We start from the raw sequence: 24,682 nt of genomic DNA, 5'->3' as shown, positions 1-24,682 counted from the left end.
TGCCTACTTTTCACTCAGTAGACCACCAGGCTTTGTTTGGTTCATCAATTCAATCCAGCATCAGTAATTTTTACTGATTGCCTTTAAGATGTATGGTAATGTTTAAAGCACTATAATCCATCTCTATAATGGACTACTGCAATATTCCTACTACTTACTATTGTCAACTTTTCCATCAGCATCAATTAGAAAAGACACAAAGGGGGCGTTTGGGTGGCTCAGCCAGTTGAGTGTCTGAGTCTTGATTTTGGCTCAGGTCATGATCTCAGGGTTGTGGAATCAAGCCCTGCATCAGGCTCTGCACTGAGAGTGGAGCCTGCTTAAGATTCTCAATCTCTCTCTCTCTCCCTCTGCCCCTCTTGCTCTCTCTCTCTTTCAAAAGAATTTTTTTTTAAAAAAAAGAAAAGACACAAAAGAACCATAGCTTTATCAATTATTTTATCAAGGGAACAAGTATAGAAGCATCACTTGCAACTGTTCAACAATCATTATTTCATGCACTAAAAGGAGTATGTTCTACTTTTCTTTTTTCAAAAAATAAAATACAATAGTTTTACAATTCATTTAATAGTAACTGGTAATCATCAAATTAGCAATGTTTATCTTCAAAAGTTATTTCACCAGCTGTGCTGTCATTTCCCAAGGACGATCATATAGATGGAGTCACAGACATTTCCCACATAAGATGCATCATATAAATCAGACTTGGTTTATCATGAGCATTGATAAAACCAGACCTAGGGAAAGAACTAGATCTCAGGACACATGCATGGTCTTAATACAGCGAATGTTTAGCCTCCCCTGATTATTACAAAATCAGAACAAGAATATTCGTGGAGTACGTTCTACTTTTTAAAAAATCCTCCATACAGCCAACTGTCATGCATACACAAGGCAGTTATCCTCAGTGTGCTTCTGACAAGCTTGCTGCTAAGCTTACTGACCTTCTCTAATGAATTACTGTTTTGTTGTTCTCTGCACTCTTCAATTCCAAAGTCAAACACACATTTCCTCTATAGTCTACCTCTCCATTTCCATTTATCTGCAGGCTGTCTGCAGAGACAATCCACCAGAAAGAGGACAACACTCACCTTGGAACCAGAAGGCATGGGTCCAGGTTTTAACTTATAATTTAATCAATTGTGCACAAAATCTGATTTTCCTCATCTTTGTGTCTGTGTGAATGATCTTACACTCCTTCCAAACTCCCTCCAACAACAGGTGGTAAAAGTATTACCATTAGGAAAAGCTTTGGAAACCCAAGCACAGCCATTGTCCTTTCTCAGTGCAAAGTTTAGGAGACAGTCATCTGTTCTCAGTAGCTTTATGGTGTGGACTGTGGAGACCTGCCTCACAGAAGCCACTATTAATTGATTACAAGTGCATCTGAAGAATATTAGAAACACTCAGCTTCAGGTCTAAACCTAAAGACACGTTCCATCCAATTGGATACTCAATATTGCCCCAGAATATAAGGAGGGAAGGGGTCATTCTTCCCAATTTGCAAATGAGGAAAGAGAGGCTCAAGGCTTAGAAAACAGACCAAGATCACTCAGCTAGGAAATGGCCAAACTGGGACCTTTCAACTTTTCTAATTCCTGGTTGTTCCCCTTGTGACACCTTTAACAAGAAGGAATGAAGCAGTGCACATATCCCTTCTCAGTTCAAGGAATGACAGCTTAATGACTCAAGAGAGTTAATGTACCTCCCATAAGATTCATTTGTCCCTGACTTACATTGAAAGAGGTTCATTCTACATTCTCATAAATTGATTTAAAACAATCAGGAGAAGGCTCATTAAAATTCACTACACAATAAAAATAAAATACTTAGCGGTCATATGTAACCACACATTTTGTAGATATTGACAATGAGCCATCAAGAATTTATTTCATAGATGGCTATTATAATTATTTCACAACATAGAACACCTAGACTAGACAGGCTCCTTTTTTGTTGGAAAGAGAGGTTTTAAAGATCAATTTAACAATACTACTTTCAGTGTGAGAGTTCCGAGCCTCAGTCCAGTGGGACGCATTCTTGAAGTCTTGCACATTTAATTTACAATGAGCTTCAACAAATTGTACTCTTTAGCTGTGTCATGTGATAGAGGTCACACACACCTGCTGAAGCTTAGTTGCAGACAGACACTATCCAGCACATTCTAGTCATTTCTAGTATGAGACACAGATGACTCCAAATTTACAGTAATTAGATGTTGACAATCTCTTTGACTCAGTGAAATGAAACACTATTGAACCAAGTTTAAGTTCTTCTCAAGTCTTCAGGGAGATTGAGTGATTCCAAAGCAGCTACTGCAGGTATATGTCTGCATGAATGAGACACTAGATGACCTGATGGCAACTGGGATGCCTACAAGGTGAAGGATGGACTTGAGACAAGAGGATTCTGTATGCTGCAAAGTGGTATATGGACCAAGGGGGCCACACATGCAAGAGCTTTGCACGTGTCTCACCAGATCATTGCTTGGCTACACGAGCTGCTTTTTATGAGTGTTCAGTTCAGCAACAAATTGAATAGAAGATCCAAGACCACCTTTTTAATTATAAAATGCTTCTCCCTCCCCCACAATTGGATGTCTGCTCGTTTCAGCTCTGCAAAAGAATGTCATCATCATAATTCCTAGTAGCTTGCTTCTGTTTCCGCTTCAATAGATACCCTGTAGATGGGAAGTCACATAACAGCTTTGCTCCCCATCAAGTTGCCTGCACCCGAAAACAGCTGCAATGCTTATCTAATTAAACCCCAGCACCAAACTGTGAGCTTGTGCATCAATCATTAATATTGTATTTTGGATCACTTTAAATTCTGACTGAGGGTACATGGCTCCCCACACACTGGTCTCTGAAGGAGATTTTTCAAATAATCTTTAAGTGGCATTGAAAAAATAAAACAAGCTGCCTGCTGTTTGACGAGAGCTCTACTATCCTGCTGCACCCTGATTAGCTGTTAATACTAATTGAGAGATGAATATTGCTTATTCCGAAATGCTCAAGATTTTTTTTTATGACTACAAAAAGGAAAATGCAGTTTTCCTTCCCTCAGAAATGTGGCTCCTTGCCCAAATTTTAAAACAGCGCCAAAAGAACGGTGGTTTCTGGGTCTCTCATCTACAGCGTGCAGAGTCATTATACTGAATCACTTCTTTACTCTGCGGGGCCATCCACAAGTTAGTGAACTGTGATCTCCACGTGGGATTTGCACATTCATACCCTACATCTGGAACGTGGAAATGGTCCTCACAGAGATCTGATAGCCCAGAAATATTTATGTAAATCTCTGTCCTGCTAAGGCACATGTTGATGCACTTGGGTTCAAGCTCATAAACCAAGAGGAATGGTTTCCTACATCGTTATTCTAATAGACTAAAGCCAACAGGCTAAGCCAAATGGGACAATTTAGACAAAGAGAGACTGGCAAAACCAAATGAATGTCTGCTTCCTTCTAGCATTCTAGGAAAAATACCAAGCAGCTGTGCCAAAGCATACTGCTCTTCTTTGTTAGGAAAAACACTCTGACCCACTCGCAATCAGGGCATGCAGTCGGCAGCAGGTTCAGTAAATCTGTATGGAAGACAGGCTTCCTAACAAGGCACACTTGACTGCAGAAACACAATGCACACCTAGCTCAGCATAAACACAGCTTCAAAATCATAAGGAAATAGAACAAAGCATGGGAACCATGAGGTTCTCATTCCTATAAGCCGAGACTCACTGGGGCTTTGCCAGGGTATGCCTGGCACACAGCCACATCATCTACGGAGTGATGGGGAATCTCGGAGAATACAAATAAGAGAAAGAGGATGATTCAAGAGTAGCAAAAATACAAGGAAAAGACGGAGGCTTAGGATGGCATAGTGCAGAGAAGAGAAGGCTGAAAGATTTATAAACAGTCTGAAAGCCCGTATGTAAGATCAGAGTGAAAGGAGGAATCAGAGGTGTCTCCTGAGTCTAATTAACACAGATCAGGGCATGGGGATAAGGACTATCAATTTAGATAAGCTCAAACTACATTTCCCAGAATTCCTGCGTGAGTATGTGTGTGTGTGTGTGTATGTGTGTGCATGCACGTGGGGGTGTGTGTGTGTAATTCTGCAGGGAGGGCAAGAGACATTTTGCGGGCGATTTGGAAGATGGCAGTGAAGTAGCAGCCACATTGCTTTCAAGGCTTTGAAGGTCAGAGCACGGCCAGAAGCACTGTTGGTCTGCCTGCTCACCTTGCTGGCCTACAGCAACTCTAGCCCCTGCTGAATCCCCTGCTTCAACCTCTGTGACTCCGAGGCCAGGAGGCCTGCTGCCAAGGCTGCCTACTGCTGCAGGTCCACATATCCATCACCAAAGTTGGAAGTTAGAAGGCAGGGAGAGACCAACACAGATTGCAGTCCATCCTCCTGGATCCCAGCTAGTACCCGTGGATCCCAGTTTATCCTTGCTTTCCCCACTTCACCTCCCTCTGCCCTCCAAGCCCCTAATCCCACACACACTCCTCTGTCAGTCGGGCTACCGTGACCACACTGGGAAAGAAGAACAATTTCCTCTGGCCTGTAGTGCTTTAACTACAACATTCTAGGTAGCTCTCCTGCAGTTCTGTAGGAATTGGGGCTTCGAAATCCATGCGCAAGGCTCTGTGAGTAATAAACAGTCTCTGATCCAGGGACCTCACTGATATATATATACATCAGTATATATATAAGTGTGGCAGGCTGACCTGTGAACTTGTAAAGAAGGGTGAAATCTCACACTCCTCTCAGTTTCACACTTAACGCTTTCTACACAGATTCCCATGATTTCCACATCCTTAACCCCTTCTTTGATAATGAGACTCCATTTTCAAGAGTCCACTCTTTCCCTGCCAAGTGCTCTAATCTCCCCCGTGCCATAGGACAAAACATAACCTTGACTCTTAACTAGCATGACTAGAGCCTTCAGCCCCTACTAGTTCTTGTTAATCCTTTTCCTAGAACACCAGATTCTGCTCCTAACATCCCTTACCTACTGGATGAGATCTTTTCTGTGAAAATAAATATACAAATTACCAAAGTTGTAATATCAAACACCCTCCTTACTTTCATTTTGCTGTCTGTCCTGTCTCCATCATGGTCATGGTGCCCTGCTGCTGAATTAGACCCTCATTTTCTCCTCTGATACAAAAAGTTGATTGTCTCTTCTGATTTGCAAAGTCGTTCTTGATTACCAGTTGAACACCAGATCTTGGACCCCAAGTGTCCTTCATGGGCCAGCATTAGAGGTAACGTCCTTTCTCACTTTCTATCTGTATCAGTTACACAAATGACCTTAATTCTTTGCCTGTCTCCATATCATTACCTTTTAGTGGGCAGGGTAGAATTCCCCAACCCTGGACTTGGTATGTGACTCACTTTGGTTAATGGGATGTTAGCCAGTGTAGCACAGAGTCTTGAAAAGCACTTGCATGTGGTGCTTGTGTGCTCTCCAGCACTGCTACCAGCATGAGAAAATCACCAGGCTAGCCTGCTGGAAGACAAGAGACATATGGAGCAGGACTAAGTTGCTCCAGTGATCCCAGCTAGAGCAGCTGACAGTCAACCAACCTCCAGATATACAAGTCCACCCAAGAACCTACAGGCATAACTAATAAACACATTATTTTAAGCCAGGGAATTTGGGCTGGTGGTTGTGTCCCATTACTGTAGCAATAAATAACTGACTCAGAAATTGGTAGGCAGGTGCACAGATATTGCTATAACAAAAACCCAAGGTATATGGCATTGGCTTTGTGACCAGGTGGCAGGTAGAGTCTAGAAAAATGGAAATAAACCTGCTGTAGAAACCTAGAAAAGTGGTAAGAAAACTGTTTTAAGAGAATGGCAAGTTGGGGACTCATGTTATCATAGTGGCAAACTATGTAATGTAAGTTAGAAAATGTTCCTGATGAAATTTTAGACTTCAGCAAAGAAAGTTTAAGGCAGAATACTGTGTCAGCTGTTTCGAACTAGCTGTATATAATGAAGTATTACAAGAAAGAGATGAACTCAGAAAATAACTGAACAACTTGCAAGTTGAACTTGGAATATAGATGTGCCATACTCTGCTAACTTGGAAAATAAGACTGTTTTCATCCTCAACCTTTCAAGCCAGAAAAGACTCTCAAATTAAGACATGGCCATGGGTAAAGACAAATCAAGGTGTGTCTGTGAGATCTTTTGTTAAGACTTCTTGGATAATTGGGGCATGTAGGTGGCTCAATCGGTTAAGTGTCTTTTAATTTTGGCTCAGGTCATGATCTCACGGTTCATGAGTTTGAGCCCTGCATTGGGCTCTGCACTGACAGCATGGAGCCTGCTTGGGATTCTCTGTCTCCTCTCTCTCTGCCCCTCCCCCACTCGTGCGTGCACTCTCTCTCGTGCTCTCTCTCAAAACGAAATACACTTTAAAAAAAAGACCTCTTGGATACATAAGGTGGTGCCTTGCAGACTCACTAAACTCAACAAATGGGCATTCAAAATTGTTAAGGGCATTGTTCCGCAGCAATATAAAATGCAGAAAACATCAACAATTGCATAGAGAGAGAGAAGCATGTCTCCAAAACATTGTGGGTTTGCTCTTTTGCACTGCTGGTGAGAATGTAAACTGGTGCAGCCACTCTGGAAAACAGTATGGAGGTTCCTTGAAAAATTAAAAAATAGAACTACCCTACAACCCAGCAATTGCATTACTAGGTATTTATCCAAGGGATATAGGTGTGCTGTTTCGAAGGGGCACATGCACCCCAATGTTTATAGCAGCACTATCTACAATAGCCAAAGTATGGAAAGAGCCCAAATGTCCGTGAATGGATGAATGGATATAGAAGATGTGGTATATAAATACAATGGAGTATTACTTGGCAATCAAGAAGAATGAAATCTTGCCATTTGCAACTGCATGGATGGGACTGGAGGGTATTATGTTAAGCGAAATTAGTCAGAGAGAGACAAATATCATATGACTTCACTCATATGAGTTATTTAGGATACAAAACAGATGAACATAAGGGAAGGGAAGCAAAAATAATATAAAAACAGGGAGGGGGACAAAACATAAAAGACTCATAAATATGGAGAACAGAGGGTTGCTGGAGGGGTTGTGGGAGGAGGGGATGGGCTAAATGGGTAAGGGGCATTAAGGGATCTTCTGAAATCATTGTTGCACTACATGCTAACTAACTTGGATATAAACTAAAAAAATAATTGATTAATTTTTAAAAATAAAGATAAAAAATGTTAACAAAAATTTGTGAGTTTGGTTTTTGACACAAAGAATGCCTTAAAAGAAACCAAGATTATTCAAGACACAAGAAGCAGGCTGAGAAAGTCCTTCAAAAGTAGATCTTCCAATCCCTCTTCAGAAACAGCCAAGAAGGAAAACAAAACCGAGGACAACTCAGCAGGCAGAGACAAAAGCTATGGGGGACAGCAGACTGAGGAACCACTCTTGAAAGCAGAATCTAGGTCCTATCAAGCACATGCCTCACTCCCAAAGCACGTTTGGCCTTGCGACTTACCTTGTGACCAGTAGATATTAACAGGTATAATGCAAATACAGTTGTGAAAAACACGTGTGCGTCACTGCTTGCTCACTCCTGCCCTCTGCCGTCATCAGAAGAGTGTGCCTGGATCAGCCTGATGCAAGACGAGACATGTATGGAGCAGAGCAGAGATGCCCTGGTCGTCCCGGCTGCACTCGCCCCAGATCAGCTGGCAGTTAGTCAACCACTCCAACATGTGAGCAATAAATTCTTATTATTTTAAGCCACTGAGTTTTGGAGTGGTTTCTTGTGCAGTATGATTCTGAAATAAATACCTGATACATCATTCCTGCTTGTTCCACTTGCCTTTCATGTGGCCAAAGTCCCTATGTGCCTCTTACCTGTAGTCACCCTCTTCTATTATTTTCATCATCACCCTCACTTCTATTCTCGGGAATTTTGTTACAGATTTACACATACTTCCTACAGAGTCCTACCTAGGCCACCTTCCTGTTATTACAGATGCTTTCTATCATCAAGGTACAGTCCTCCCCAAGGCATCTACTTCTGCCACCACATTCTAAGTATGTATCCAGTCCTAAGTAGCTGAGGGACCTTGAACATGTTGGTGAAACTCTCTGGGTCTCATTTTCCTCATCTGTAAAATGAGAGGATTAGAGTATGACTAAATACGATTTACATTTATTTAGCACTTTCTATGTATCATGTTAAATGTGTTTTTATATGTTATCTAGTGTCCTAAAACAGGATGTGGTAGATGTTGTTATTTCTACTTTACAGATGAGGAAATACAAGGGACAAAGCTTCCCTAGATCGCCCAAAGTCATCTAGTGGGCAAGTAGCAGAATTAAAGTCTCCTTAGCCTGGAAAGGAAGGAAGGAAGGAAGGAAGGAAGGAAGGAAGGAAGGAAGGAAGGAAGGAAGGAAGGAAGGAAGGAAGGAAGGAAGGAAGGAAGGAAGGTGGGAGGGAGGGAGGGAGGGAGGGAGGGAAGGAAACCAAACATAGAACAAAATCAGCAACCAAAAAAAAAAATTTCGGTAAATGCTTCAAGAGGAAAGAAGCCTCAATTTAGTTTATTCTGCTCGGAATTAAGGACAATTTGTAATCTTTGGCAGTAAGGACTCTCATATGCTTGAAATTTAATAGGCTTGGGATATGTAATAGAAACAGCCTTGCATGTAAGTGACCACTTTCTAGGAGTCAGGAATTTTTCTTCTGGGCACTTTTCCCCCACAACGAAAAACTGAAACTCTGAAGTTGGCCAACAAGCCCTTTATACCAAGCATTGCTCTTTTAGTCGGTTGTTCATTCATCACAAGTATTTATTAATGCCTATGTGCCAGGCATTGTGCATGCACTTTGCCAGGCATGCAGCTTAGAGCCGGGCAGTCTGGTATCTGAGCTTTGAAGGCCAAGAATCAAATGCTTCTATCTGGCATCTTCTAATTAAGTAAACCATTTCTGTGCAATAATTGCAGGGTCTTGCAATACAATTGTGGACAAGCTGACTGGACTCAAAGAGAAGTTGCTGGGAGACTTCCCACAAGGCCAGGCTCTCAAACAAAATGATTCCCACGTCTAACGTTTTTCACTCCTGTGAAGCTGGGCACCAAGCACAACACTTGGCCCACAGCTGGCAGTTGTTTCTCCCCACTTGCTATGCATTTGAATCTCCTGGGGACCTCCCAAACCAGAGGTGCCCAACTACCCTCTCTTCCCAGGAGATGCTCATCCAGTGGATGGGGGTCCTCTGTAGTGTTTCAAGCCCTGCAGGTGATTCTCGTAGGCAGCCAGGAGTGAGAACCACTCAGTGTGAGCCCTATGCATATTTTTCAATGTATGAAAAATGAATGAACAGGTATTATTAAAGTAAAGGGGTACCACACTCTTACAAACATTTGATACACTGCTGAGTATAAAATCTAAAAGCAAGAGAGGAATAGGAGGGAATGTAGAATTATGTGAAGCATAATGTGCAGGGACAACAACATGTACTGTAACAGGGTAAACATCTTACAGGAAGAGGGAAGACACATGAAGGATGCTTTTAACACCAAAACATTTCCTAGTCTCTTATAATATAGTATTTATACTTTATAATATTTACTAAGAAAATACATCAAAAAACAAACCCCTATGAATGTGTGAATGCTTTTAAATACCTTAATTAATTTTAAGTGCCACTTACATTTGAAAAATACTCATCAAAACACATCCAAGACGTTATTCAGCTTACAGACATGTTTAGTGGCTATTCAGACTCGGGAAGTAATTCACTCAGTGACTCACTGGAATTCATGGTCTGCACGTGAGGAACCTCAGACATAGACCACCTACCACCATTAAGACTAGAAGGACATGTTTATGCAAACTGAGAAAGAGGTAAAATTAGGCCATGTAGTGGTAAGGACCATCTTAGGTTTCTACATGGTGGCCAAATAACCCATCAGGAACAAAATGCAAAACTTGAGCTTTTTTTTTTTGGTAAGTTACCTTCCCATAGAATAGGTAATTTTGATACACCAAAGAGAAAGAAATAAATTAGACTAGGCTTTGAGCAATAAAAACTGATGCAGAGAACATATGAGGTAGAACAACTCTGTGGTATTTTCCCACCATAGGATCAAATTTAACATAATAATATCAGGAGGGACATGACCAGGGGGAGGAAAACCATTTGATTATTCAATTTTGGGAAGAGGTGCCATTGTAAAATAATAGCATTGGTTAGGGAAATAATATCAAATGCATAGCTGAAAAAAGTAAAAAAGAAAAAAATCCCATAAGAAGTCAAAAGATCATTTTAAAAAACTTATTGAAAGTCCAGGAGAAAAATGTACACCCAAGATCAAGGTCAAAAGGTGGTTCTTAAATAGAAAGCATTGTGATTAAAAAGCAAAGTAAAAGGGACTGTCATAGAAAAAAGTAAAAGGCATCTTATTGAATGGATACACTGCTGATACATGAAGGTCACAGAAGTTCACGACATAAAAACAGAACTACTGCTCTGGCTTCTCTTGTCTTCGTGCTTTGCCATATGACCTTGAGCTATTCTCAGGGAATCATTAGGCTCAAGAAATGAACAAGTTGGTCAGATGTATGATTCAACCATACCCAAGGCTCCCATACCACAATTCCACCTTTTTCCCACACAAACTTCCCAACTTTACTGGCCATTTGATGTGGATTACTTCACTTAAAGGGGCACATCTAACCTCCTGTACTGTATTCCTATGTATATATGGATTCCAAGTCACCACTAATCCCAAGTAACAGAACTGTCTTCATTTTCTATTCAGCAACATTTCCCAAAGTCTGGTGCTCTAAATGTTGGTTAAGATGCTCCTCAACAAAAGAGGGCTCTTTGATGAGATAATGAGGATTTGCAAAGATGCTGAGAAATCCTATGTTTACTACATCTGTTTAGCTTTGTTTACCTCATCATTTCCCAAATTTATTTTATCTCAGGTCCGCTTTATCATGAAATATTTACTAAAATTCCACAGAAAGCATTTTCCTTGACACACAGTTCGGAAACCCTTACTCCAAGATACTTTGAAGTCTATCCCTTCAGTCAACAAGTACACTGAGCTCCCACTATGTGCCAGGAGCTTGTCCAGATGCTGGGATGCTGTGGTGGACGAGACAGACACAGTGCCTCGGTCCTCAGAGAACTTGTTTTCTAGATGAGAAAATACAGTGGGCATGTAACCCAACACACTTCTGATCCTTTCTGGTGGTGCTAAGTGCTCTGGGGAAAAACAAAACAAAACAAAACAAAACAAAACAAAACAAAACAAAACAAAACAAAACCTACTCTGGGATTAGAAATTGGTTAAAATGGGGGCAGGATGTAACCAGGTGGGAAAGTCAGGGAAGGCTTTTTCCAGAGGGGTGATGCTTGAGATTATGGCCACTGTCATTTTAATACTAAATATATTTTTCTAATTATTTGAAAATTAGCGATTGAAAACTAGTAAGGCAAGATTAGTATTTTAGTAATTTCCTATTAATTAAAAAAAGGCAATTACACACAGTGCTCCATTCCCATCTATTCCACTTAAACAGCAGGTATTGCATGTAGGTTAGAAAGTTGTGGGGCACCTGGGTGGCTCAGATGGTTAAGCCTCCGACTCTTGAATTCGGCTCAGGTCATGATCTCAGGGTCCATGAGATAGAGCCCTGTGGTCAGCTCTGCGCTGACAGCATGGAGCCTGCTAAGGATTCTCCTTCTCTCTCTCTCTCTCTCTCTCTCTCTCTCTCTCTCTCTCTCTCTCTCTCTCCCTGTGTCATTCTCTCTCTCACTCCCTCCCTCTCTCTCAAAATAAATAAATAAACCTAAAAAAAAGTTGTATCTCTAAGGATCTCACAGCTGGTACTCAGACCAGGTGCATCTCTGAGACATACCAGTTAGTGGCAAACTGGGGTTTCTCACACAACCCAGAAGAAGCCCATGCACTTTCTGGGCACAGCAATAATTCTCCCCTTTATCCTTCTCTGAACTATGCACACCCACCGTCACACACACAGAATCTTCTGTATGCCAAACTGACACAGGATAATCATCTTAGTGGTTTGTAATTAAGGAGAGAGGTAATGTTGGGGAGTCAAATTTGGCAGGATTTTAACTACAAACCACTTTTCACTAGCCTCCCTGCCTGCTCATCGAAATGCCTCCTGACACTCCTGAAAAAATAACACAGAAGACTGCGTAGATGCTCCTGCAGTGTTAAGGTAGTCTTTAATGAAATACTTCTTTCATATAGCAACAGACCTCTTCAGTCCAGGAAAATGCTTTTAATAAATGCTTTTGGTAAATGATCTTCATGATGATCATTGTGTTATTGGTTAAAATGGTGTTGAATAACAAAGTTTCTCCCCCAAAATGCCTCCAAAAGATAAAAAGGCACTAATTCAAAAGGAAGCTGTTATTTTTAATTCCAGCATGTTTCTGAGAAATCCACTTAAACATCTGCAATAACAGTGGAAAATCTTTAAGTGGACGAATGAAAATTTCCATCTCATTGTGTTTTGAGCAGTCAAATTGCACCCAGTATTATAAAATGAAAGTGTTTTGTTGCTAAGCAATTCCAAGAATCATCCCAAATCAGGTTTTTACCAGGGTGATGAAAGTGTTCCCCCTTGATTTGTTTTTTTCACCAAAAATCACAGTTTTTGCTTGAGCTGCAAAATATGTGAACCAATCATATGAGAATAGAATTTTGTGTGGCAATAAATAAACCTTATCTCAACACTGACTAATATTTAATGATATGAATAATTATTGTTAGGATGCCTAGAAATCAGATCTAAGACAATGATTGCACTTGGCATTATGCTAACATTGCAGGTAAAAGTAGCTCTGATATCAGCCTGGAAGAAGAAAGAATGGGAAGAAAATCTGAACCATCTCCAGAAATGCTGAGATTCATGGTTCAAGGCACCAGCTGTTGGGTGCCCTTGACTTGAGAAGTGGCATCATTATTGGCCTATGTCTCCAAGGAGAACACTGAAGGAGACCACCTTCCATTGGTTTGTAAGTTTTTATATATTTGTTAAAAGTTAATTGTATTATTGATAGTTACAGCTGATAATGAGAAACTCACACCCTTCGTGTTACTTAATAACAAAGTACACAGATATTTAATCACACTCAATTTGAAGGGAATAAAGGTAACTCTAACTGAAATGTTATCGGTATGTGAGTACTTAGGGAGCCTTCAGTATTCTTCACTGTCTGCAAAGTTCATGCATTTATTTGAGGATGTAAACATTGAGACTCACACAAACTAATAAAGACATATACACAACAAGGGCTACCTTCAATCTTTAAACTAAGTATAAAGCTCTTATGAATTTATAGTGTAAGATAGTTCCTACTATGTATATGTTCCTGTAAATATCTTCAGTAAACTGTTGATGGGTCAGAAATCCATTTCTGTCACGATTTTCCTTGGTGACAATACAAATGAAAGAGGGAAGGCTATTTTGCCATTCTCCTTAGAACAGTGAAGCTCTCAGCCTCTCACACTGACTTCCAGTTGCATTTGGGTTTTAACTCCTAGTGTCTATAAGCAATAAAGGAAAAGTAGAGCAGAACATTTCCGAGGATATTAGGGGATTTAATGAACAAGAATAGCATTTAAAGGAAGAGGGGGAGAGAGGAGCGAAAATGAACTTTCCCGTGCTCTTCCCTGTAAGAAGTCCCCTTGTAATTATGCATGTATCTTAATTAAAATCACATATTCATGTTTTGCATTTTCAGTTGGCCTTGTATAATTAAAACTGCATCACATCTGATGTATTTATAATTATAGCCAAATGGTTATGTTAATGTTCATCTATTCCATGCTGAAAAACAACAAAAAACATGAAGAACATTTCTGTAAATTATTTCTTACCAGCAATTCAATCTCCAGACATTAAAGCTCAATGATCATGTGTCTTGAAAGTAAAATATCTTTGAGATCAATAGTCACAGATTTAAAGTGTGGAATCCAAAAATCCTGATGCTTGCAAAAAGCACAAACTCAAACTGCTTTTAAGAGATAATCTTACAGAAGAAAAAATAAAATAAAATGCATCATACAAGGTCTTAGAGGAGCTCTCTCACTCACCTAAAGGAATTAACAGGAGACAATCGTATCTCCTCAGACTATAATCACTGAGCTTTAAACCCCCAAATCTTTCCATTAAAAAACATTATTAAAATTTGTTGCGTTATGAGATCAGTGCTTTCCCTTCTGAGTTTAAAAATCATGACTAAATTGAATGAATATTATTAAATCTTCACTGAAAAATTCTTTCTTAACTTTTCGCAATAAAGGAATCACAAAAATGAAGGCTTTGTGGAATACGAAAGTTTGTGTCAGAAATAGTAACATATGACTTCGGACCTAAAGCTCAGCTGTTTGGGAATATTACAGATGGAACCCCACCCCCTGCCCTGAGCAAACAGACAACACCTAGATATTCTTGTGGGTTGAATCGTGTCCTCCAAAAATGATATGTGGAAGTCCTAACCCCTGCAATCTCAGAATGTGATCTTATTTGGAAACACGGTCATTAAAATATAATTAGTTAAATTAAGATGAAGTCAGACTGGAGTGAGGTGGGCCCTTCACCCAATATGACTGGTGCCTTTATAAGAAGAGGGGGTATGCCTGGGTGGCTCAGTCTGTTAAGCGTCCAACTTCAGCTCAGTTCATGATCTCGCGGTTTGTGAGTTTGAGACCCACGTCAGGCTCTGTGCTGACAGTTCAGAGCCTGGAACCTGCTTCGGATTATGTATCTCCCCCTCTCTCTCCCTGCCCTGCTCATGCTCTTTCTTTGTCTCTCAATAATAAATAAACATTAAAAAATTAATTTAAAAAAAAAGAAGAGGGGAAATTTGGACACAGAGACCTACAGGGAGAAGTCCACATGAAGACGGAAGCAGAGATTTGTGTCACCTGTCCACAAGCTGAGGAACACCAAGGATTCCCAGGCACCGCCAGAAGCCAGGAGAGCAGCACAAAACAGATCCTAGCTCAGAGACTTCAATAGAAGCCAACTGAAAGAATCAATTTCTGTTGTTCTAAGTCTTTGTGAGGACAGCCCTAGAAAACTAATACAGATGTCTGAAACATGGAAGCTTATCTTCCCAGAATTTCAACCTGTATCCACATTCTACAAGCTGCATTAACCAATAATTTGCTGTTTTATAAATTCAAGGAGGAGGCTTAGGTTCTGGGAGCCTTAGAATCTACCTCTCTTTCCTTTGTTCTCAAAGAAACAGGCGAAAGGAAAATGTTCTCCCTGCAAAGTTTATCCTCCAGGGCTAAAATCATTCATGGTATCTGCTTTAAGTTCTCTAGATTGAAGTGCAGGAGCCAAGACCTGGTGTTTGAGGTAGAGGGGGGGGAGGGGGGGACCTGTGCTTCCTTATCCTCGTGCTGGAGGCCATAAGGGACAGCCACTTGACAGGGTAATGAACCTAAGTGTCTTCATGCCTTTTCAGGCTCACATACGGGATTCTGAGGGAAGTCTGAGGGAAATTATTTCAGGAACTGGTAAGTCTCAGGGAAGTCTGAGGGAAATTATTTCAGGAACTGGTAAGGAGAACAAGGAAAAGAAGATCTTTAAAACAAGTACCTGTTCACAGGTATTGACGCAGAAACACGCATACTAAGAACATAATCTGGACACAAAAACGAAAAGAACCACACACCTTATAGTTGATTGCTATACACAGATCAACATGCCAATGGCTTGGCCATCAGCACCTGTACTTCATTAATAAATGTTGTACTGTGGGTCACAGATGGGCCAAATGCACAAGTCCATATTCTAGCAAACCCTAAGCAAGGATGCAGACAAACACGGACCTTGGGTAGGAATCACAGATTAAATTCTGCAGCTCTTTTTGTTTAACAAAGTATTCTTGGTTTAATTCTCAGAGTAGCTCTGTTAGTTTCACTATTTTAGAGATGTAGATAGCTAGAAAGTTAAGGCTAAATGACTTGCCCATGGGCACAAAGGAAGTATAACTCACATCAGGTCTTCTAACTCCACACCCCCTGCTAGAGATCCCCCAGACAAAAGATTCTCATTGTCCCAGTTGACCCAGTGTGCACCCTGGTCCAGTTGCCTGGAGCAGACTCTGCAGACACAAACATGATTAGGACAAACCAAATGGCTGGCACACTTGTCACCATCTCACCTGCTCTTCTTAAAATTATTATGTGGTCCTGTTACTATGACACCACTTTTTTTTTCCTCACTACACCACAGGTTTATTATAAAAGGATAAATCTTAGAAACAGGCAGATGGAAGAGATGCCCAGGGCAAAGTGCGTGGGAAGGGGTGCTGTCCCCTCCAGGACGCCACTTACCCCACACTGCCATGGGTTCACCACCCTGGAAGCTCTGTAACAACACTCCTAACCATGTCCTCTGTGGGGAATGTTTTTCATCATCATCACCAACAAACCGGTTTTCCTTGCTTACATGAGAAAGCGTTATATTAAATTATTTTCTTCTCAAAGTAAAGTTCTAAGGATCATCTAACAGAAGTGTTTCTAGGAAAGGGAAATTGCAGTCCAGGATGACCCCAACCCTACCATGATGCCAGATGCCACCTGGGGCACCAGAAACACCAGAGATCCACATACTTGAATCTGACTGTCCCATAAGCCATCCTATAAGCCAAAACATCCTATAAACCAAAAGTCTCAAACTTGATTGCCCTAAATATTATGAATTATAACACACCTTCTGAAATTATTTTCAAAAATTAGGTGCCCTCTTGCACACTTTGAAGTTGACATTTAAACTTCTTTTTTCATAAGCTTAAATAATTGTAAAGAATGTGATTTCTAGCACATTGTAAATGCTGAAGTTTAAAAATGAAAGCTATGGCATCCTTTTAAATATATGCAATGAAATCTAAGTTTCATAATGGTTCGAAAGCCACCTGTTGGGAGACAGTGGCCTCTTCTTGTTGCTACTGACCCCGGTGATAAAAGTACCCCGCAGAAGCCAGGGCCTTTTATCACAGAGAAGAACACAGAACCCTGGCCCAGGAATCAGAGAAGCCAAAAGAGGATCCAGGGCAAGGTGGGATACCTGCAGGCGTAGCTACTGCTTCCTGCCATCAGGGTGAATTAGTAGATCAGGAACAATGTGCATGAAACACAAAATGGCTGTTACTTCCCTTCAGCTCTGCAATCTCCCACTCTAACCAGAAACATACAAGATAGAGAATTCTGGGAGACATGGTTCAGCTTAGGCAAGTAGGCACATTACAAAGCCATAGCCCTTGTCGGTCATGGGGTGCCAGTCCAGACTTGAAGCACATGCAGCCTGCTATATCTTGAATAATTAAGTCTTTTGTCTCTGACCTGAGAGTTTCATGTTTTATACCGGCATCCATAAAACTGTGGCAGGCTAACTTGCTAGCTTGTAAGGATAGCATCTTCACAGCTCTTGACACTGCTATTATCAATTTAACAATACATGAATGAGGCTTCTAAACTTTCAGAAATGTATAAATTTCTTTTTCTCTCTTTTATTTCTACTTCCATTACGCTTCCTTTAGATTGGTACCCTAATGTAGTAGAGCTTAATGCTTGGAAATCTTTTACTGATCATACCATTGCTCTTTATTCAACAAAAATACATTTATAAAAATTAAGTTTTTAAAACATGATTCATTTCCTATGATCATAATGTTCTAAGTCTTTAAAATTCCTCCACATTACAATGAGAAAGAATGAAATATGGCCCTTTGTAGCAACATGGATGGAACTGAGAGTGTTATGCTAAGTGAAATAAGCCATACAGAGAAAGACAGATACCATATAGTTTCACTCTTATGTGGATCCTGAGAAACTTAACAGAAACCCATGGGGGAGGGGAAGGAAAAAAAAAGAGGTTAGAGCGGAAGAGAGCCAAAGCATAAGAGACTCTTAAAAACTGAGAACAAACTGAGGGTTGATGGGGGGTGGGAGGGAGGGGAGGGTGGGTGATGGGTATTGAGGAGGGCACCTTTTGGGATGAGCACTGGGTGTTGTATGGAAACCAATTTGACAATAAACTTCATATATTGAAGAAAAAAAAAAGAAAATCGAGACACACACACACACAAAAATAAATAAATAAATAATAAAATAAAATTCCTCCACATTGTATAATCATTAAAATTACTATTATCGAACAACAGATCAAAAATGTAAATGTATTTCACATTTGAAAAAAATAATGGATAATTGTTAAAAGTTATTGGAAATTAATCATCTGTTAATGCAATTTTGCTAAAAATTAATACATTATACTATATATAATTGATGTTAACAAGAAGTTGAAAATATTAAACATTTTATAACATGAAGTAAGATTAAGACTGATTACACCTAAGGGCATCTGGGGGGCTCAGTTAGATGAGTGCCCAACTCTTGGTTTCAGCTCAGGTCATGATCTCACAGGTTCGTGGGTTCAAGCCCTGCATTGGGCTCCATGCTGGCAGCGCAAAACCTGCTTGGAATTCTCTCTCCCTCTCTCTCTTTCCCTCCCCTGCTGTCTCTCTCTCTCTCTCTCTCTCTCAAACTAAACTAAAAAAGACTGACTATACCTAGACTAAATATTTTATAATATGATGTGATAAAATAATTTTTAATTATCTAATCAAACATATCTTGAATCTAAAGGAGGCTGTGTAAAAGTTTTACCCAAAGTTCCTATGTAATGTATCCTAAGAATTTTAGTAGTTCTAGAAACATTTCACTTATATTGAAAAGATTCCGCAACATTAATATACTGTTGGGCTGTTCAAAGGTCTCTTCTTTTTAGCTAATAAAACAGACTAAGGATGAGTCCTAAGAATATCCACAAAGAATAGCTTACACTTAAGTACACAAGAAAGGTCATTTTTAGCACTCAGTAGATCTTAAAGTGCGCTTTACTTTGCTCTCACAGAATCTTACACTTTTTGGCAAAAGGAAAAGACAAAGTCAATAAACAAAAATTGTCATAACTCTCATTATTTCTATAGCTGAATCAGAACATTCCAATCCAGGTCTAAACCACGAAATTTCACCCTCAATAGAATAGTGACTAAGATAGAGAAATAAAGAATCCCTATGGGTTTATTGAACCTTTGTTAACATTTTAAAAAGTCCTCCCTTTGTTGGAAGCCCAAGAGGTCTTTACACTTACAAGCCATGGGTAAGATTTGGGATAGATTAGGGATCTGTTTTTGGTTTATCAGTCAAAGGACTGTGGTAAACTCAGACAATTGCTCCAGGAATGAGTTGTGGGAAGGAGGAACTATAGAATTTAAGGATCTAAACACGGATTCCCTGAAAATCTTCCAGGCTCTTATACTCCTCGAAAAGCATATTCCAGTTGAGACCACTTCCATAACCCACCTCAACCATCTACCAAGAAGTTCCACTACTGGGTGATAGATGTCAAAGGAGAATGAGAAGAGTAAGATAGAAAAACAAAACTAAGCAAGAATGCAGCCATCAGATGGGAGACAGGTGGCTATCAGTTGGCCAAGGGAAGTTATGAGATGTAAGTGCCAAACATCCCAGCAGCTGGGGTACAGGTGCACCAGCTTGGGACAGAGGTCTAGGTGGGGTCTCAGCAGCACCCAGTGCACACCCATGCACTGGACTAAGGGTTGAGGGTGCAAACTTAAGACCCAGCCCGTGCTTCTAGATGCATTCAAACAAAGAATACATACATATAGATAAATAATTCCTCTTAGATTTAACAACAACAACAACAACAACAAAAACACAGTGCTCTTTCTGCCCTGCTCTTTGAGAACACAGAGCCCATCTTTTATTTCATTCAGTAAATATTTGTTTGCCCATTGTTAGCCAGGCACTCTACTCACAGCTAACAAAGAATTGTAAGGGAAAGCAGGTATAAAAGGGAATTAAGGCAGCATGCCTGTTGTAGGGAATCTTTACCATTCCCCTACAATCCCTGGCATAGTGTGTTTGCCTAACCAATATTTATTAACCCTTTTTCACTTGCTTACTCATTTTTTCTTGTTTCTTTTTACAGTGGTAAAATATATATAACATAAAATTTACCATTTAAACCATTTTTGGTGTACAATTCTTGCTTACTCCTTCTAAAAGCAGTGTTCTCTTCTAAGAAGTTGAATACATAGCATGGTAATGGGAATGAGATGACCCTGCCTTTGATCTTTAAAGGAAAAAAAAATCCCTTAGGCTCCAGAGTCCCTAGTACAAAAAAATTTTCATGCAACGCTAACAGTTATGATATTTGGTACAAATATCTCAGGCATTCAGCATGTCCATTTTCAGAAGGGAAAAAATTAAATTGCCCTTCTCTGGGCTAACAACCTTGGCACTGCATTTTGATCCTCCAATCTCCATACATGCTATCATCACAACGGATGGGGGTTCTGTTTGCTGAAAAAATATAAATAATTAAAATCCTGCAGAGAGCAGATTTTTATTTACAGGGCTCTATTGTCATTCTTGTACCTGGTGGGAGGATGGCAAAATTACATGAGTTTATTAAAAAACAAAAATTGATGGTTCCAGCTTCCTTCCTCTACCCCATGGAATGAGATCAAATAGCGGCTGCACAGAGGAAGAACCGTCAGTATTTAAAGAGCTATCAGTGGAATGAGGGGAGGGAGCTAACTAACTAACATTTGGTGGAATGAGTTCTCAGATGCGCAAGCTCCCCATTGTGCCCAGGGCTTCCTGGACATCACCACATCTTGGAGTTCAGATGTTCACGCTATGAAATGTTGCCAAGCCCCACCTTAGTCCTTGTTGGATGTTCTGTTTCATCATTCCCTTTTTATTTATGATTCCCCCACATTTCTTAAGATAAAAGCTTACACTGCAGAAACAGTCTAAAGCATACCCCCTACATACAAACTGATCTCCAGATTACCAGTGAAATTGCTGCCTTTGTATACTTATGGACTGACGTGATAACTGAAAATAACTTCCATTAGCACTATAAAAACTCCAGCTGATACCAAATGAATTTCATTTGATACCAGCAGAGAAAAATATTGGCTACTGAGATACTCTTTGTTCATGGTTATTTACAGTTAGCTAGAATCCATGTACAATTCAGCCAGCCAGAAGGCGCCAGATGATTTCCCGTCACTCGAGGACCTCGTGTGGAAGGTCTTCCACAAAAGACTGGCTCGCCTTCATTTATTGAAATACGGGCACCATGCTTGTCATCCCTGGTCTACCACAAAACACGGAAATGTCTAGTAATTAAATTCTTTGGAGTAAGAAAGATGTGAGCAGAAGTTTGAAAGATATGTACGACCTGGACTCTGACATTTTCCTTCCCCCCAACCCCCTCTACCCCAACATCACTCTGTTTTGTAAATTTTGGCAATAGTCAACTAAATGATCAGAATAGCCCCCAAAACTGTACTTCTGGGTATTTTTTAAATGTAAATGTTTCAAATGTGCATGTATCACCACTAAGAGTTAAGGGTCAACATTTGTTGTTTCCTTCAGAATTTTTATTCTTTAAAGAAATATAGATACAATTGAGCCCCACCCCCACCCCCACTCGGCACTTTCCCTCTCTAGGTGAAACCTTCATCTTGAAGTTGGTGCGAATACTGTCTATTTGTTATATTTTTAATACATATGCATGTTATCATAAACAATTTTACAAGTCTTTAAATAGTACATGTACCTATTTTTCTATAGACTATTTTCTTCAACATTACAGATTTTTAATTCATTATTGTAGTATCCATTTCATCATCCCAAAGAGAAACTCTGCACCCATTAAACATTAACTTCCTCACACTAGCCTCTGACAGCCACCATTGTACCTTCTGTCTCCATGAATCCGCCTGTTCTAGAAAGCTCATGTAAGTGGAATCAAACAGTATATGTCCTTCAGACTAGCTTATTTCACTTAGCAAATCAACATTATGTTTTCAAAATCAACACATATCAATATATACACATCAAGGTCAGTCATCTTAAATACTGTATGGTATCCCAGCTCATTAGAAACAATAATTTACCCTTTTCTAGAGATGGAAATTTAAATCTTGAACTTTTTTGCTACAACAAAAGCAGTGTTGCAGTGAGTACCAGGGGATTCACCTCGCAGTGGAAACGCTGGGTGTGTGCACTTTCGGCTTTAGCAGACGGCTGCCAGATTGCCCTCTAAAATCACTAAACCGATTTACATGGCTACTAGCAGTGGATCCGAGTTCCTGCTTCCCCACGCCTTACTTGCTCTGACAGAGTTTCATTTAATTTTTGACAGTCTGATGGGTGTGAAATGTTACATCAAATGTCTAATTGGCATTTTCCTAATTAGTAGTGAGGGTGAGTAGTTTTCCACGTTGATTCACCACTTTATATGTTGCTTTACATTTTTAATGCTTGCTCATAACCTTCGTGCTTTTAGATTATCTCTTGCTTTTTTACTGATTTCTGGAGGAGACAGATACATACACAGATACACAGATTATAGAGATAGATATTCTGCAATCATTTGACTGCTATATAAACCAGATAACTTTGTTAATCATCTCTATTATTTCTTTGTTTTCTAATTCATTAATTTCTGATTCTATCTTTATTATATTTTCCCTTCTACTTTGGTTTACTCTGGGGTTTTTTTGTCATTTTCTTGATTTGGACACTTTGTTTTTCTATTTTTCTTATTTTCTAATTTGCGCATACAAAGCTACAAATATCTCCCTAAGTATATGCTTTAGCTTGCCCACAAGCATTGATAGATAGTGCTTTAACTGAACTGAAAAAATTATGTGATGTCCCTGCTGCCAAATCCTTCCTCGCAGCTCCTTCAGAGGAGGCTTGAAGGCAATACATTTTCTTTTCCTTTGTAGATCTGAATTTGTCTAATCTGAATGTGAATTTTGCCTTGACCCTTGAATGACTGGCATGATGCATGTACTCTCTCAGTCTTGAAGACCATCTTCGGGCACCTCCCCCTGCCGTGGGAAGCATCTTTCAGCCTAGAGTCTGTCCATTCCAAGTCATCAGTCCTCCTTCTCAGGGAGAGTATAAGATGTTCTCTTTGTCTTTGCTTTTTTTAACAGTTTAATTTTGATGCATCTGGGGTGCAAATTTATTACTATTATTATTATTATTATTCTCTTAACACTGTGTATTTCTTCACTTTGAGAATGTGTATCTGTCCTCAATATATAATGTTCTCCACTCCTCCATTCGTCTTATCCTGTCATTCAGGAATATCTATCAGGTCTATGTTGGAGCTTGTTACCTGGAAGTTCTCTTTCAAGCCTCATAGGTTCTCTTTCAAATTTTCAATCTCTTGGTCTCTCTCATTGACTTTCTAGAATTTTTGTTTGTTTCCTTTTTCAAATCAACTTGTTCTCCATTACGATATCAAGTTTCTACTCTGTGATTTCTATTCCTTTCTTTAAATATTTGGTCCCTTAAAGTACATTTATTTTAAATTCTCTTTTATATTGTTCTTTTATCTTTTGTTTGGATGGGAAAATACTCCCTTTGTTTTATGTCTGCTGACCCTCCCTCCTTTCTTCATATGATTCATAATTTGGGCTGTGAATTCATATTCAGAGAAGATTCATTTCCATGGAAATGCCCAGCACCTGGTTAGAGAGGCAGCCCAGGCTACTCTCAAGACAATTAAATCAGAGTCTCTGGGGGCCGGGCCCAGGAATCAGTACTTTATTAAGCTCTCTAGGTGATTTCACTGTGCAGCCAAGGTTGACACCACTGCTTACAGTGAATATCAGCTGATATCTTGCCTTCACGACCTTCGTAAGGCATTTGCACTCAGCCCCGGCTCCCTGCTCCTTAATCTGTCTTCAATTTTAGCACCTGCAGGGGCACCTGGGTGGCTCAGTCAGTTAAGTGTCCAACTTCATCTCAGGTCATGATCTCACAGTTTGTGAGTCCGAGCCCCACATCAGGCTCTCTGCTGTCAGTACAGAACCTGCTTTAGATCCTCTGTTCCCCTCTCCCTTCCCTCCCCCTTCTCTCCCTTTCCAAAACAATAAATAAACATTAAAGAAAAATTGGCACCTGCAGATTTCTCTTTCTTGTTTTCAGGCTGCACACATTGTGGGAGAGATTTGTGTGTGTGTGTGTGTGTGTGTGTGTTTGTGTGTGTGTGTGTTAAGATATACGTAACACAAAATTTGCCATTTTAACCACTTTTAAACATACAGTTCAGTGGCTATATTCAGTGAGTATATTCTCATTCTATATATAACCATTATCACTATCCATTTTCATAACTTTTTCATTATTCCAAACAGAAACTCTGTACCCATTAAACAAAAATTTCTCATTGCCCTCTCCTCCTAGCCCCTGATAATTTCTACTCCACTTTCTATCTCTGCAAGTGCGCCTATTCTAATGACCTTATACAGGTGGAATTATATTTGTTCTATTATGTCTGGCTTATTTCACTAAGCATAATGCTTTCAAGGTTCATCCGTGCTATAGTATTTATTAGAATTTCTTTCTTTTTTATGGCTGAATAATATTCCATTATTAGTGTATACCACATTGTATTTATTTGTTTGTTAATGAACACTGGATTGTTTCCATCATTGGCAATTAAGAGTAATATCACTATGAACACAGGTGTACAAGTATGTGTTTGAGTGCCC

General features: G+C 39.8%; 1 long non-coding RNA gene and 1 other non-coding gene across 2 annotated transcripts in view; both read right to left on the bottom strand.

The window, feature by feature from the left end:
• Positions 1–24,682, bottom strand: part of LOC128314597 (uncharacterized) — a 185,097-nt gene that overhangs the window by 53,487 nt on the left and 106,928 nt on the right. The window lies entirely within an intron of this gene.
• On the bottom strand, positions 709–837 carry LOC113601162 (small nucleolar RNA SNORA72). The gene has a single exon (XR_003422329.1). It is a non-coding gene; the product is annotated as a small nucleolar RNA SNORA72 (small nucleolar RNA).

The sequence above is a fragment of the Acinonyx jubatus genome, chromosome A1 (assembly GCF_027475565.1).
Source record: "Acinonyx jubatus isolate Ajub_Pintada_27869175 chromosome A1, VMU_Ajub_asm_v1.0, whole genome shotgun sequence".
NCBI lineage: Eukaryota > Metazoa > Chordata > Mammalia > Carnivora > Felidae > Acinonyx > Acinonyx jubatus.
The sequence above is the reverse complement of the archived record's forward strand: the minus strand, read 5'-3'. Positions and strand labels throughout refer to the sequence as shown.